The sequence below is a fragment of the Lepus europaeus genome, chromosome 6, assembly GCF_033115175.1.
Source record: "Lepus europaeus isolate LE1 chromosome 6, mLepTim1.pri, whole genome shotgun sequence".
In the NCBI taxonomy this organism is placed as follows: domain Eukaryota; kingdom Metazoa; phylum Chordata; class Mammalia; order Lagomorpha; family Leporidae; genus Lepus; species Lepus europaeus.
In genome coordinates, this window is record NC_084832.1 from 114,182,513 (window position 1) to 114,198,473 (window position 15,961).

Sequence of the window (15,961 nt, forward strand, 5' to 3'; positions counted from 1 at the left end):
ACCTGGCTCCTGCCATCGGAACAGCGCGGTGCGCCGGCCGCAGCGCGCTACTGCGGCGGCCATTGGAGGGTGAACCAACGGCAAAAGGAAGACCTTTCTCTCTGTCTCTCTCTCTCACTGTCCACTCTGCCTGTCAAAAAAATAAAAAAATTAAAAAAAAAAAAGAAAAAAATAAAAAAAAAAAAGAAATAATTAGTAGCAAGGTGTTAGATGCATGTAGTGAAAGATGGACAGAAATGTCAGAAGAGAAACTTCCTTACTCTAATTAAAGATAATAAAGTATTAAACGAGAAAACATGAGTAACATATTTAGAGTAGTACCTGACTCATACGGGGCCTCTAAGTGTACATTATTATTACGAGCAATAAAAACACTTGGATTCTAGTTTCAGCTTTGTGGCTAAAGGGCTAGGTGATGCTTTTCAAGTCACTCAACGCCCCCATACTAATTTATGTGACTATAAACTGGGGATAATAGACTCCTTTAATTTTCCCTTGCAGTTCTGCAGTTTCCTATGTCCTGTAGAAGAGATGGGCATGCATTTATGGCAAACGTGGGCATTTAAGGCTCGAGGGGTGACTGGCTCCCAGATAACAGAACAGACTTAGTGCATCAGTGAACTTGCAAAGCAAACCCTCCTGATTCAAGTATGATTCTTTGGTGTGTAACTACCAGAAATTTTATTTGTGAACACAGTTTACTTTTTCTCAGTGTAACAATGAACTCTTCACCATGCTTAAGAATCAAGGGTATTTGCTGGCGCTGCGGCTCAATAGGCTAATCCTCTTCCTTGCGGCACTGGCACACCGGGTTCTAGTCCCGGTTGGGGCGCCGGATTCTGTCCCGGTTGCCCCCTTCCAGGCCAGCTCTCTGCTGTGGCCCTGGAGTGCAGTGGAGGATGGCCCAAGTGCTTGGGCCCTGCACCCCATAGGAGACCAGGAGAAGCACCTGGCTCCTGCCATCAGATCAGCGTGGTGCGCCGGCCGCAGCGTGCCTACCGCGGCGGCCATTGGAGGGTGAACCAACGGCAAAAAGGAATACCTTTCTCTCTATCTCTCTCTCTCACTGTCCACTCTGCCTGTCAAAAAAAAAAAAAAAAAAAGAAGAATCAAGGGTATTTTCTTAAAAAAAAAAAAAGTAAGTAATCCACAAGTTTACCACCTGGGCTGGCAGACGAGTATCAGGGAAGGGGGACCAGATGAGTCTGAAGAGGTAAAAGACAGACCAGGTCATACGGGGCTTTGGGCATTAAACTAAGGAATCCGTCCTTTGTTTTGAGAATAATGGTAGAGAGAGGCCCTCAAAGGCAGAAAAGCTTTTCTGGGGGAGGTGAAATAGGAGCTGGAGCCTAAAGACTACAGCCAATCCCACTGGTGTCAAAGGGGAATACAAAGGATGAGGTCAACATGTTGTGTTCGGAGAACGGAACAGGCCACTGCATACAGGATCTACAGCATCTAGAAGGAAACGCTAAGAGGTGAGACCCAAGGCGTAGGACCACCCTGGGGTGACCTTTGAAAGCAAATGCTTGATCCCTTTGTGGACTTGGAATGGCCAATGTCCTCCCAACTCTATCTGTGCTGTCCCCGCTTCAGTAGTCTCCTCTGTGCGTCCTGTCCCCATGTGAAAACTTAACAGTGCCTCTGTGCCATCGGAACTCTCGTCTCCGTCCCTCCTGCCCACTACCCTGATAGTGAAACGGACTGAGGTGAGAACGTTTCTCTTCCTCTCTTCCCTCCGACCCTGTTGTCATAGTCCGCTCTTCCGTCCCAGCCCTAAGCACGGCTCTCAGCGGTCATTTGTTTGCTGTGAACCCTTAAGCTCCGAGGGGATGGAAAGCCTGTCGCTTTGTCATTGCCCTTTTGCTTTGCAGAGTGGACACTGATAGGCCTGCAGGTCACCATTGAGGCTGTAGTACTTCCTCCCCAGCTATAGAGGGTGCTGTCCACAGACAGAAGCCTCAACTGCCAGCCCTGTTTGGAACTGACTCACCCAAACTTCCTCCCTTGGATGCAAAAGGAAAACACTCTGCTCTCTTGCCCCCAGAGGGACAGCAGTGAGGGGCGATGCTGGCTTCAGCGCTCCTCTCACAGGAGACCATCGCTGCCTCTCCCCAGTTTCCCTCCAGGCCCAGCCCTTTGGGTAGGATTCCTTCCAAGAGCTCGCCTTTAAACCGCCTTCCTGGATACTAGCTTTGCTGCACAGTCGGCTTCTCAACCAAAATACCAAGAAATGTTCCTTCAAAGTAAAGGGATGAATATACAAAATACTCTACACCACGTTGAGATGGGTACTAGCTAACTGACTGCTACCTAACTTGCCAAAGTTAGCATGTCAATAACATCTTGTTATTTACAGAGCCATGTGTATTTTTATTTTATTTTATTAAATATTTTTATTTATTTATTTGAGAGGTAGAGTTACAGACAGTGAGAGGAAGAGAGAGCAAAAGGTCTTTCCTCCATTGGTTCACTCCCCAGTGGCCACCATGGCTGGAGCTGCACTGATCTGAAGCCAGGAGCCAGGAGCCTCCTCCAGGTCTCCCACATGGTACAGGGGCCCAAGCACTTGGGCCATCTTCTACTGCTTTCCCAGGCTATCGCAGAGAGCTGGAATGGAAGAAGAGCAGCCAGGACTAGAACCCGGCGCCCATGTGGGATGCCGGTGCTGCAGGTGGAGGATTAACTTGATGCACCATGGCGCCGGCCCCTTGAAGTCTTAAAATGTTTTCTTTGTGCTAGTGTGTGCCACAGAAGGTGAGGCTACTGTTTGCAAAGCCAGCATCCGATTTTGAAGCACTCACTCCAAAAAAGCCAGTGGCTTTTGATCCATCTCCCTATGAATGAGCCCTAGAAGCAGCAGGGGATGGTTCAAACGGTTGGGTCCCTGCCACCCACGTGGGAGACCTAGGTGGAGTTCTGGCTTCTACCGGAAATAGCCCTGGCTGTTGCTGCCATTTGGGGAGTCAACCAGCAGATGGAAGATCCCAACCTCTCTCTCCCCACCTACTCTCTCTCCCACTATACCTTTCTTTTCTTTTTTATTATTTGTTTTTTTGAAAGACAGAGTTAAAGAGAGAGGTAGAGCCAGAGAGAGAGGTCTGCCATCCTCTGGTTCACTCCCCAAATGGCCGCAATGGCCGGAGCAGAGCTGATCCAGGAACCAGGAGCTTCTTCCTGGTCTTCCACATGGGTGCAGGGGCCCAAGGACTTGGGCCATCCTCTACTACTTCCCCAGGCCATAGCAGAGAACTGGATCGGAAAAGGAGCAGCCGGGACTAGAACCAGCGCCCATATGGGATGCCGGCGCTTCAGGCAAGGGCTTTAACCTGCTGCACCACAGCATCAGCCCCCAACCATACTTTCAAATAAATAAATAATTTCTATTCGTTTATTCTAATTGGAAACAAAGCTCCCAGCTTCTGGTTTGTTCCTCCAAATACTTTTAAATCAGGTGCTGGGCCAGGCCTAAGCTAGAACCCAGGAACTGTATCCCACGTAGTGACAAGCATCCAACTACTTGAGCCATACCCTGCTGCCTCCCGAGGTACATGTGATCAGGTAGCTGGAATCAGGAGTGGAGCCAGAACTCTTTTTTTCTTTTTTCTTTTTTTTGGATAGGCAGAGTTAGACAGTGAGAGAGAAAAAGGTCTTCCTTCCGTTGTTTCACCCCACAAATGGCCACCACAGCAGGAACTACGCCGATCTCAAGTCAGGAGCCAGGTGCTTCCTCCTGGTCTCCCATGCGGGTGCAGGACCCAAGAACTTGGGCCATCCTCCACTGCCTTCCCAGGCCACAGCAGAGAGCTGGACTGGAAGAGGAACAACCAGAACTAGAACCTGGCGCCCCCACCGGGATTAGAACCCAGGGTGCCGCAGGCAGAGGATTAGCCAAGTGAGGCATGGCACTGGCCTCCTATGACCTCTTGACAGTCTCTGTTAGACTCTCCTGTGTTTGGCCTTCTCTTTGCAAGCCACATGCTGATCCAAACAACTTTCTCCAGAAAAAAAAAAAGCATTTTTAGAAGGATGTCACCTTGGATGACCTCGTGCTATTGTCTGCTTGAACTGGTTGGAAAAGTTTGACTACTAAAAATATAGTTCTACATTGGGGCCAGTGCTGTGGCGATCCTCTATGGGTGCTGGTTCGAGTGCCGGCTGCTCCACTTCCCATCCAGCTCTCTGCTGTGGCCTGGGAAAACAGTAGAAGATGGCTGAAGTCCTTGGGCCCTTTACCTGCGTGGGAGACCCAGAGGAAGCTCCTGGCTCCTGGCTTCAGATCAGCTCAGCTCTGGCCATTGCGGCCACATGGGGAGTAAGCCAGAAGATGGAAGACCTCTCTCTCTCTCACTCTGTAACTCTTTCAAATAAATAAATAGTGCTATAGAACTTCAGTTTGTTTGCATTTCATGAATGATGGTCTTGATTCAGCACCGTTTCATTCTTTGTTGGACTGCTCTCAAAAGTCTTAAGTAAATGCAGTATTATTTATTTGTATGCCAAGGAAACTACTTCATCTACTGTATTTTTAATTAATTATTTTCTTAATGATTTACTTTGACAGGCAGAGTTACAGGGAGAGAGGGAGATTAAGAGATCTTTCATCTGCTGGTTCACTACTCCAGGTGGCCACAACAGCCAGGGCTATGGTCAGATCAAAGCCAGGAGCTTCTCTCCCACATGGGTGCAGGGGCCCAGGTCCTTGGGCCATCTTCTGCTGCTTTTCCAGGCTCACTGGCAGCAAACTGGATCTGAACTGGAACAGTGGGAACCTGAACCAGTGCCCATATGAGATGCTGGCATTGCAGGCAGCAGCTTGGCCTGCTGAGCCACAACATGGGCTGCCGTCAATTACTTTTAAAGCCAGACACACACACACACACACACACAGAATCTCCATATTGCTGATTGATTACCCCAAACACCTGGGACAACCAAGCTGAAGCTGGAAGCCAGAGCTCAATCTGGGTCTCCCACATGGGTGGTAGGGGGATCCAAGTGCATCTGCTATGACCTACAGCTTCCAGGGTGCACGGTAACAGGAAGCTAGCAGAGTCAGAACTGGAAATCAAGGCGCTGTGCCCGCTGCCCGCCCATCTTTTTTAAAGCCTGGTAATTGACACTTTGGCCACTAGGTGCCACCACAGATCTCGTTTTTAAAATGTAGACTTCAGCTGCCTGGAAACAGTGAGATTCAATAACATCCATTCATTGTTTAAACTTTAGGCACCAAGCCTCGATATCCATGATAGGAAATTCACAAACCGCAGTGGTTTTTAAGTCTTTTCTCACCCATCACGTGGCAGTCAAGTTTTTCTTCCAACAGTGTTTGAGGGTAGAGGTGGGCGTACAGTGAGCCTGGGGGGAGGCTGAGGCCGAGTGAGGACAGGTCAGCAGCCTCTCCCTCTACTGTCTTTTAATTTTCACAACCACCCTGTTTTATTTTTTTTTATTCTTCCATTGTACAGATGCAGAAATTGAGGCCAAGAGGCTAAAGACTACTCAAGGGCACACATGAGGTGGCAGACCCAGAATTTAAAAGACAGATTCTTCCAGGGGGCCGAAGAGACCACTGCTGATGGCCTAGGCAGGGCTCTCCAGGGGAGGGTTCTCGGTCCCTTTCGTCAGAGTCTCTCAGGACCACAGGAACTCTAGTCATTGTCAAAGGATTTGTTCCAGGGGTCGGCATTGTGGTGCCATGTGAGATGCTGGCATCCCATACTGGAGTGGCTGGTTGGAGTCCCGTTTACTCTGCTTCATATCCACCTTCCTGCTAATTTGCCTGGGAGGCAGCAGAGCATGGCCCAAGTGGTTTGGTGCTTGCAACCACTTGGGAGACCCAGATGAGGCTCCTGGCTCCTGGCTTTAGCCTGACCCAGCCCTGGCTGTTGTAGCCATTTGGAGAGTGAACCAGCAGATGGAAGCCTGTGCTTGCACATGCTCATTCGCTCTGTCTCTCTGTCTCTCTCTCTCTCTCTGCCTCTCCTCTCTGTGTAACTCTGACTTTCAGATGAATAAATCTAAAAATATACATTTGAATCCCATCAGAGTGACTGAGTCAGGGTCTCCGAGGTAGTGTGAAACTTACACATTCGTAACGTTCCACCCGGTGACCATTAGGTACACTATCTTTTAAGACTTTCCACTAAAGGCAGGTACCTAGGGAGGCCCCATCTTCTGGAAAGGGAGAAGGGAGGAAAGCCACAGGGATGGTGTCTGGGCTCAGGAACCACACGCTGCCCTTTCTCCTAGCCAGCCAAGGGCATCGGAAACCTTGATTACCTGCAGGCCTGGGGGGCTCATCGCTGCCACCCTGTCCCGCCACACATCTGCTCATCTGTACAGGCCGCCTCCACCGCAGGTCCTCAACCTTATTGCTCCCTGGGGTCTCTGTGGGGCATCTTCCCCCCCCCACACACACACGCTGTTCCAGAGTGGCAGGGCACACAAGGACACAGATAATGTGTTGGCTGGGTCAGTGCCACGCTCAAGAGAACTGTATTGCACAGTTGCAAAGTCCTCCCTCTCCATTTTGGGGACCAACAATACTCTCAGTGTCGCATTTGAGCTTTTGCAGTTCACGACATATTAATGTTATAGCATGGTGTCAACTTGGAACGCGACGGGTTGTGGAGGCACCCAGGTGCACTCCTGCTAAGAAGAGCTGTGGTCTGGGTGCACTGCCACCCCCATGTGGTCTCTGGGGCTCCTCCCTGTACCCCATCCTGCCACCTTCACCTCCGATCTGGTTGTCACCCTTGGCTTCTGGACTCCAATTCCAAAATGACAACAATGCCTGGCTCGTTCGTCAGTACTCTGCACCTGGCGTCTATTGTAAAGAATGCTTATCCGAGATCACCTGGGAAGAAATGGAGTGAAGGCTCCTAAAGGGAGGCCCACCTGTGCCTGCCGCAAGTCCTGATGGGAGGAAAGCCCCAGAGGGGGAGGTGGAGTTAAATACAGCGCTGTGGCTGGTGAGAAGACTCCTTCACGTCTCATCCTGTCTACTGGGAGGAGAGGCTCTGAAGGAGCCAGCTGAGGCCGTGAGCAAAGTGCCGGTGTGGACGGGCTCTCGGGGGTCTCCTTGCACACACCCCTCACTCACAGAATACAAACATTCCTGCCACACGGGGCCGGCTGCTTGACTGGCAGCCCAGAAGGCGTACGGTGACAAAGGCTGTCACCGTAGCCTCATTACCCTGTGGGTCTCAGGTTCATTTACATTTTGTAGAAAGCTCCAGGGATTCCTCCTCCAGGCTTGTAAATCTCAAGAGAGGAACTTTCCTCTGGACAAGTCTCATAACCCAAGCTGACATCAGAAGCTCAAGTCACAGAACAGAATACATTTGGCCTTTGTTATGCAAGCAAAAGAAGAATGGGCCGAGAGAGTGACTGAATTGGGTAGATGTGCCTTTTGGAGCAATATGAATATTAACATTATTGATTTGTTATCAATCTGATGATTTAAAAATATTTGTGTCTAAAGCAATTAAGCTTCTCTAGATCATTTTCCAGCTCAGCGACATGCCATGGAGCAGGATGTAGCTGGGCGTACGAATGGTTTTTATTAAAATTCTCTTTGGGCCAAACTAGTCAGAAAAATGCCCTCTCGCTGCCTAAAAGCTGGCCAGACATCACAAGGACATTCTCTCCCTGCTTGCCCCAATCTTCTTTATTCAAGGAGAAGGGGATTAAAAGATAAGCTTATCTGGTGCAAAAAATATTCTTAAATACATGCATACAAAGGTTTCTTCAAAAACCTCATAGAAAACACATACTATGCGAACACTATGGATGGATTTGAAAATACTTTTGCACCAAATTATGCTTATCTCTTTATTTTGCATTTCCACAAACTTTTTGAAGTACCCTCAGACAAATCCTGGTAGACCCTGAAAATTTCACAAAATGAAGGAGCAATCCAAATTGAAAACATCCAAGCATTTGTGTTTTCTCATCTTTATGAAAGCAGAATTGTTGCTGTCAGTTAATACAAACTATGGAAATAAACAGCAAGTTCAACTGAAAAAAATCACCTGTTAGAAATATACACACATTTATCATAGGCATAGATTGGCTCAGATTTCTACTCCTGTTACAAATTACAGTTTTAGCATAATGATACAGCCCATCAACAATCAGGGATTAGAAAACTCTTGTGGCTACATACCAATAGTCATGAAGATTTTAAACTACTAATGATTATAAATAAATGTAAACATACACACACATATATATATATAATATCTAAATTCTCAACTTTATTTGCCCATACCTATTTAGGCATAACTCACAATTATGCTCCTCACAGAGTGGAAGGTTAATAATCCAAACTGCTCTTATCTAAATGGGGACACACTGGGCAGGCCCTGGGCACAGCAGCTAAGATGTCCCTTGGGGTACTCATATCCCAGGTCAGCATGCCTGGGCTCCAGGCCTGGATCTGCTTCCAATTCCAGCTTCTTGCAAATGTGCACTCTGGAAGGCTGTGATGTTCAAGTGCGTAGGTCCCTACCTCTCATGTGGGAGACCTGCATTGAGTTCTGGTCAGAATGTGGGATTCTGGATTCAGACTGGCCCAGACGTGGCCTTTGCAACCATTTGGGGAGTAAAACAGCAAAGGAAAGATCTCTCTCTCTCTTTCTCACTCTCTTCTTTGCTCTTTAAAATATATTAATATCTTTATTAATTAACAATGGTTTTGAAAACAAAATGGGGCAGTGTTGCCTGTAATTATTTTCCTAATTGGCTACTTGTGCAGCGAGCAGAGTTGATGATCTTAGTCAAGGGGCATTCAGCTTTCCATCCGAAGTAGCCATGATGGCAATTTCTCTATTTTTTCTATTTTTTTTTTTTTTTGACAGGCAGAGTGGATAGTGAGAGAGAGAGAGAGAGAAAGGTCTTTCTGTTTGCCGTTGGTTCATCCTCCAATGGCTGCTGCAGCTGGCGCATCGCGCTGATCCGAAGCCAGGAGCTTCTCCTGGTCTCCCATGCAGGTGCAGGGCCCAAGCTCTTGGGCCATCCTCCACTGCACTCCCAGGCCACAGCAGAGAGCTGGCCTGGAAGAGGGGCAACCGGGATAGAATTCAGTGCCCCAACCGGGACTAGAACCCGGTATGCTGGCGCCGCAAGGCAGAGGATTAGCCTGTTAAGCCACTGCGCCGGCCAATGATGGCAATTTCTAATTGAATCCTCTGCTGACTCCGAAAAATTGTCATCTAGTTCTGTATCTGTGCATCTAGAGAAAACAGATACCGTGAATATTATTTAAATGCTACATTATTCCTGTTTGCCACAGATTTTTCAGTTACCTCATTTTAATTGGCATTTTATAAATGTGTTAATGAGCTACTTACAGAGAAAGCACATTACTATTTTATAGTCTTACACATTACTTGGAGAAATTGCCAATAATGAGAGAGAACGTTCACACACACACGTTTTCTGAACAGGGCAACCTCGCCATCAGACTGATTTACTTGGTGGTGGCAACTGCACACTGTTCTTATCATTTACAGTTGATCTTTGCTAACCTCTGTGTTTGAAGGGGGATTGTTAGAGTCTTTCATTACACTCAAGCTGGGCTAGTAGATACAGATTGGGTATCCCTTATCTAAAATGTGTGGGACCAGTAGTGCTTCAGATTTTAGATTTGGGGTTGGGGGGGTTTTGGAATATTTGCATATCCATAGTGAGATATCTTGGAGCCAGGACCCAAAGCTAAGCATGAAATTCACTTACAGTTCCTATAGGCCTTATGCATAGCCTGAAGGCAAATTGACCTAACCTTTTTAGTGCACCTGTGCTTTGACTGCGATGGCTCACATAGGTTCAGGTGCTGGAGTCTTCCACTCGCAGATGTCAGCTCTCAAAATGGTTCAGACTTTAGGACATTTTGGATCTCATGTTTATGGTTTGGACATGCTCAACCAGTATTGAAAAGCAAGAAACAATAGTATACTATGGTGTGTTTGATTTGGAAAATGGAAGAAAAGCAAAAGTAATGTCTTTAAACACTCATACCTACTGGATCAGTAGTCTGAACTGGTAGATAAAGAGATAGGAATGTGTTCATTAATCCTTTAAGTCATTCATTCATTTACTCATTTTTTTTTTAAGACAGGCAGATTTAGACAGTGATAGAGAGACAGAGAGAAAGGTCTTCCTTCCGTTGGTTCACCCCCAAAATGGCTGCTATAGCCAGTGTGCTATGCCGATCCAAAGCCAGGTGCTTCCTCCTGGTCTCCATGAGGGTGCAGGTGCCCAAGCACTTGGGCCATCCTCCATTGTCCTCCTGGGCCACAGCAGAGAGCTGGACTGGAAGAGGAGCAACCGGGACTAGAACCCGGTGCCCATATGGGATGCCGGCACCGCAGGCCGAGGATTAACCAAGTGAGCCACGGCGCCGGCCTCTCATTTTCTCATTCAACATATATGTATTGAACAATTTCTGTGTGTCACATACTGCAACAGTTCCCGGAAGAGCTTCCCAATCCGTCTCCGTCAGGTGGCAGTAAAATTGGGAAAACACTTACATAATGTTTTATCATTACACAATAATAGGAAGGAATATATGGTTATGTGAAAAAATAAAACCAGATTTGCCTAAGGTAGACATGGCGTAATGACAGACTACAAAAACAGGACCCAGGTGGGTTGCAGTATTGGAACTCCATTACCTGGAAAGGGGAGAAATTTAGCTGGTCCATGAACTCAATTCACACAACAAACTGGTAAACATCTACTCTGCTGTCCTGAGTTAGGAGTGACAGAGGATTCAAAAATGAACGGACAAGGACCCTAACCGGCAAAGGGTCAGATACCAGCCAGAGTGGGAACAGACACTTACCTCACCGTACAAGGCCCCCGGGGCTGAGTGTGGAGAGCAAACTGGGGAAGTCAGTGTCATCCATGCTGGAGAAACGACAAGTAAGGAAGGGGAGGTGTGGGACGAATAGAGCAGGCTGCCCCCAGAGCTGGGGCTAGACCGCTGGTGCGGACTGTTGCCTTGAAGGCACAGGCATGCTGGGAAGGGAGAACACGCCGCTAAGGGAACCTGGGAAGAATTACCAGGATTTACCAATTACTCATTGACTAGAAAGGGAAGGGACAGGGCGAGAACTGAAGGGGGGGGAAGCCAGGGAGAGACACTAGGGGAACTGTGGGAGGCTGTTTCCAAGAAGAGAGGCAAGTGAGCTTACTTCCTAAGCACCAAGGGAGTGAAAATGCAAAGAGCTAGGTCAGAGTTCAGGGGAAAGAGGCCCAACTTCTGTCAAGGGGAAACCCCGTGGGCGTGGCTGCCGGGGCCATCGGGCGGCCCAGGGCTCCAGGAAGCCAGGTGATTTCACGCACCTGGCTGGCTTGTCTGGCGGTCACTTCTGCTCCCTGGGCAATGACCAAGGAAATGGGCAAAGGATGGGCAGTAGGACTGGAGGGAACTTACCAGAGTCTTCTGTGTGTGTTCATGAACTTTGTACAGCCTTCCAAGGACAGACTCAGTCCATGGGAGTGAATTAAGGTGAGAGTCGCTGAAATGTAGACAGCGGTGGATTGCGTGCGTGGTCGCATCTGATCTTTTTAGTAGGTAAAAAAAAAAAAAAAAGTAAGTAACCACTTAAGGGTATTTTAGTTTCCCTTAGGCCTCTTTAATGAAAAACAAAAAAAAAAAACCAAAAAACCAAAAACAAAAACCAATTACTTATCCAATTCTATTTGTGTGCACAAAGACAACTCCTGGGTGCTGTTGGCAGAGGAGCACCCTTGGGTACAGAATCAGCTTTGACAAAATCATTTTTCCAAGATGTGAGCTTTCAAACAGGGATGAGTAAAAGGATTTAAAGCTGGTTATAAAAATTCTTTCACGAGGGGTGGGTTTGGTCTGGTGGTTAAGGTGCTTGCATCCCTGGGTGTGATTCCTGGCTCTGGCTGCAGGAGCTTGGTTCCCGCCACCTATGTGGACGACCTGGTTTAAGTTCTCGGCTCCCAGCTTCAAAGAGGGGCTCACTGGGGACAGCTGAGGAGTGACCAGCAGATGAGAGCTCTCTGTCCGCCTCTCACAAATCAGGAAAATCAAATAAAACTCTTAGGAAAATAAAAGAGAAGGCTAAGGCCATTTTAACATCATATACATTATCACTGAACTGTTTAAATGGAAGCAAGCCAAGTAATGACCAGTTTATACACTTCCTGTAGTCTGACTTGCTTGATCAATCGATCTTGATTTATATCTAAAACTACCTCAGCCACTCTCCAAAGTCCAAGATCCCCAAGTCATTCATCACAGAAATGCTCGTTTCTATACTGTTATGTTAACCTATTCTGAGTCAGTCTCCCACTGGACTCTCCCCAGAGAGCTTCTTGGATCCAGCCACTTGGTGTCTCATAGACGCTGCAAATAGTGTGGCCAAAACAAAACCTTATTCAGTCTCTCTTTCTCCCCTCTCCAAATCATTTTGCCATCAAGCCTTCTCTTCTAAATAAATGCCACTGTCAGATATTCAGTGGATTAGCCCCAAATCTGGCTTTATCATATATACCTTCCTGTCTTTTACTCCTACACAAGGGATCTTCAAAAAGTTCATGAAGAAATGCCTACCATGAAAAAATTACGCACGAATTTCAATTTCTTTGCACCAAAACAAACTTACCTTTTGAGTCAGTGTTTTGTCTCTTCAAAGAAATACCTAAGGCAAGCTACTTATAGGGAAAGGCCTGTTTTGGCTCACAATTTGGGGCGTCCCCGGTCCAAGATTTGACAGGCTCCACTGGTGAGGCCATCATGTGAGCCAGGGGATGGCGAATGGTGGAGCACCTGCGAAGAAGAATCACCATGGCAAGCCAGCCATCAGACAACAGCCGAGCCCAATCCAAGCTTTTACCCCAGCCCTCTCCTCGAATTACCCAGGGGCATACCTCAAGGCTCTAAGCTCCTCCTACTAGGCCCATATTCTAAGCACCATAATTGGGTTAAATTTCCACACTCTTAGTACCATTAACTTCTGCTTTTCTGGTGTATAAATGACCACATGAGCTTAGGAGACAATTCTTCAAACCACAGCATGGTCTGAATTCCATCATTTTAAAAGATTTTTATTTATTTATTTTGAAAGAGTTACAGGGATAGAGGTGGGAAAGAGAGAGAGAGAGAGAGAAAGAGAGAGAGAGAGAGCGCCTCACCAAATGGCTGAGCCAGGAGCTTCATTCACATGGGGGGCAGGTGCCCAAGCACTTGGACCACCTTGTGCTACTGTTCCCAGGCCAGTAACAGGGAGCCAGGCTGGAACCGGAGCAGCCAGGACACGAGCCAGTGCCCGTAGGGGATGCTAGCATCACAGGCAGTGGCTTTACCCACTTGGCCACAACTCCCGCCCCTTTCTTCATCCCATGTTTCCACAGACTTTTTAGTATCCTCATGTTATTAGTTAGGTTAGCCTAATATCATATTATATTTTGCAACTGGCCATTTCTCACATCGCTGCTGCCACTCCACTATCATAAACCATGCCACCCTCTCCTCCCACCTACAACACTCCATACTCACTCATCCCTGCCTCTTTCCTGGATCCTTCCGGTCCATCCTACATCCAGTGATCAGAGGGACCTTTCCAAAGCATGTCAGAATCTATGATCCTCCTGGGGGAAATCACCCATCTAGAATGAAATCCAGACTCATTGCCATGCTTCTAAGCCTATGCACACCATGTCTCATTCATGAAGGAGCTCCATACCTCCTCCTCAGAGACTTGAGCCAAACACCCCAGCTAGGGCAGCTCTGCAGTCACTGTCCACTACATCCCCCTCTTGTGTCTTCTTGATGCTCATATTTGTGCCTGGTGTATTTCTTAATGTTTGGTGTTTTTTGTTTGTTTGTTTGTTTGTTTTTTTAGTGATCCACTCCCTACAGAAGATAAGCATCTTGAGAGTAGGGCTTCTTCCAAGTTTATGCTGTGTCCCCACAGTGTACAGTAGAGCCTGGCACAGAGAAAGGACCTTAAAATACTTTTGAAAAAGATTTTCTGATTGGTGTGTGTACGTGTGTGTGTGCGCGTGTATGACAGAGAAAGAGAGGGAGAAAGAGAGAGAGAGGTCTTCCCTACACTGGTCCTTTTCCCAAATGGCTACAATGGTCAGGGCTGGTCCAAGCCAAAGCCAGGAGCCTGGCTCTCCATCTGGATCTCCCAAATGAGAAGTAGAGGATTCAAAACTACTTTTGACTGCCTTAAAACGAACTGGAAATTAGGTTTCTTATCTAGATCAGGAGGTTATTGGCTGTATGCAAGTTCTTACCAAAGTTGGATTGTAACACCGAAGGCCAGCTGACAGATCTAAAATACTATCTTATTGTCAGAGAGAGTTCCACTTCACTGAGTGCTTTGCATGTCAGTGGTCGCTTTGACCTCGTCACTCTTTCTTCCTTTGCTTGTCTCACCTGCTGAGCCATATGCTGGATGACTTTGTCATTCCTGACAATCAGTGTCACGTGTGCCTTTACCTCCAACATGCACAGGAAGACTTCAGCAAGCCCACACCTAACTGCCATTCACTAACCTCATTTATTTGGGGGGAAGAAGTCTAAGTAAATCTCCATGAATGTTAATTTTGAAGAAAAGACTCGCATGAGGCTGAAAGAAAAATGTTTATTTGTAACAAAATTGTAGATACAGAGATTTATGAAGATCAAATTCCTTACTGAATCATGATAAATCTGATAGAAAAGATTGCAAATATACTTGTTGCTAAAAATTTGTATAGATTTATCATACGGTAAGGTACAAAATCAAAATGTTTGAATTAACTCAGTCCGTTGCTTTGAGCTCAGAGCTCAAACACAATATGCACTTTTGATTTCCCATTCAGCCTTGAATGAGATCCTATGGCAGATGTAAGCTGTGACATAATTTGTATATCATCACTTAGGTAATAACTAATCCTAAAATAAGTTCACTGAAGTTTCATTACAATGTTCTCTAGGCTACAGCTAAGGAATAATAGTCATTACAAGAGAAAGAATTGTGGAGATTGAATTAATATTGAAAATGCCTCTGGGAGGAATTAGGCATATTCAATATTTCATACTTTAAAGAATCATAAAGACTTCAAGGAAAGTTCTATTTTTTTAAGAAGATTTACCTACCTATTTGAAAGTCAGAGTTATAGAAAGAGAGAGAGAGAAAGAGAGAGAGAGAAAATCTTCCATCTGCTGCTTCACTCCCCAAATGGGCTCAACAGCTGAGGCTGGGCCAGGCCAATTCCCACGTGGGTGGCTGGGGCCCAAGCACTTGGACCATGCACCGTGGCTTTCCCCAAGCCATTAGCATGGAGCTGGATCATAAGTGGAGTAGGGGGGTGGCTCTGTGGGGTAGCGGGTAAAGCCACCACCTGCAGTGCCGGCATCCCATATGGGTGCTGGTTCAAGTCCCGGCTGCTCCGCTTCTGATCCAGCTCTCTGCTATGGCCTGGGAAAGCAGTGGAAAATGGCCCAAGTCCTTGGGTCCTTGCACCCACATAGGAGACCCAGAAGGAACTCTTGGCTCCTGGCTTCAGATTGGTGAAGCTCTGGCCGTTGTGGCAATCTGAGGAGTGAACCAGTGGATGGAAGGCACTCTTTCTCTCTCTCTGTTTCTCTCTCTCTCTCTCTCTTCCTCTGACTGTTCGTAACTGTCTTTCAAATAAACAAACAATTCTTTAAAAAAAAAATGGAGCAGCCATGATACAGACCAGCCCCCATATGGGATGCTGGCATGGTGGGCAGCAGCTTTACCTGCTACACTACAGTGCCAGTCCCAAAAGTTGTATTTTTTTTAAACTGGAAAATAAGCAATTTTGTAATTCAACTGATTTGATGGAAGAAAATACTAGAATGCCAAGTCAACATTAATACAAGAATGTCTTTCCTTCATTGTTGGCATGTATTGGAATGCGGTCATTGGAGAGAATCTACCTAGCACGTGCTTTCACTGTA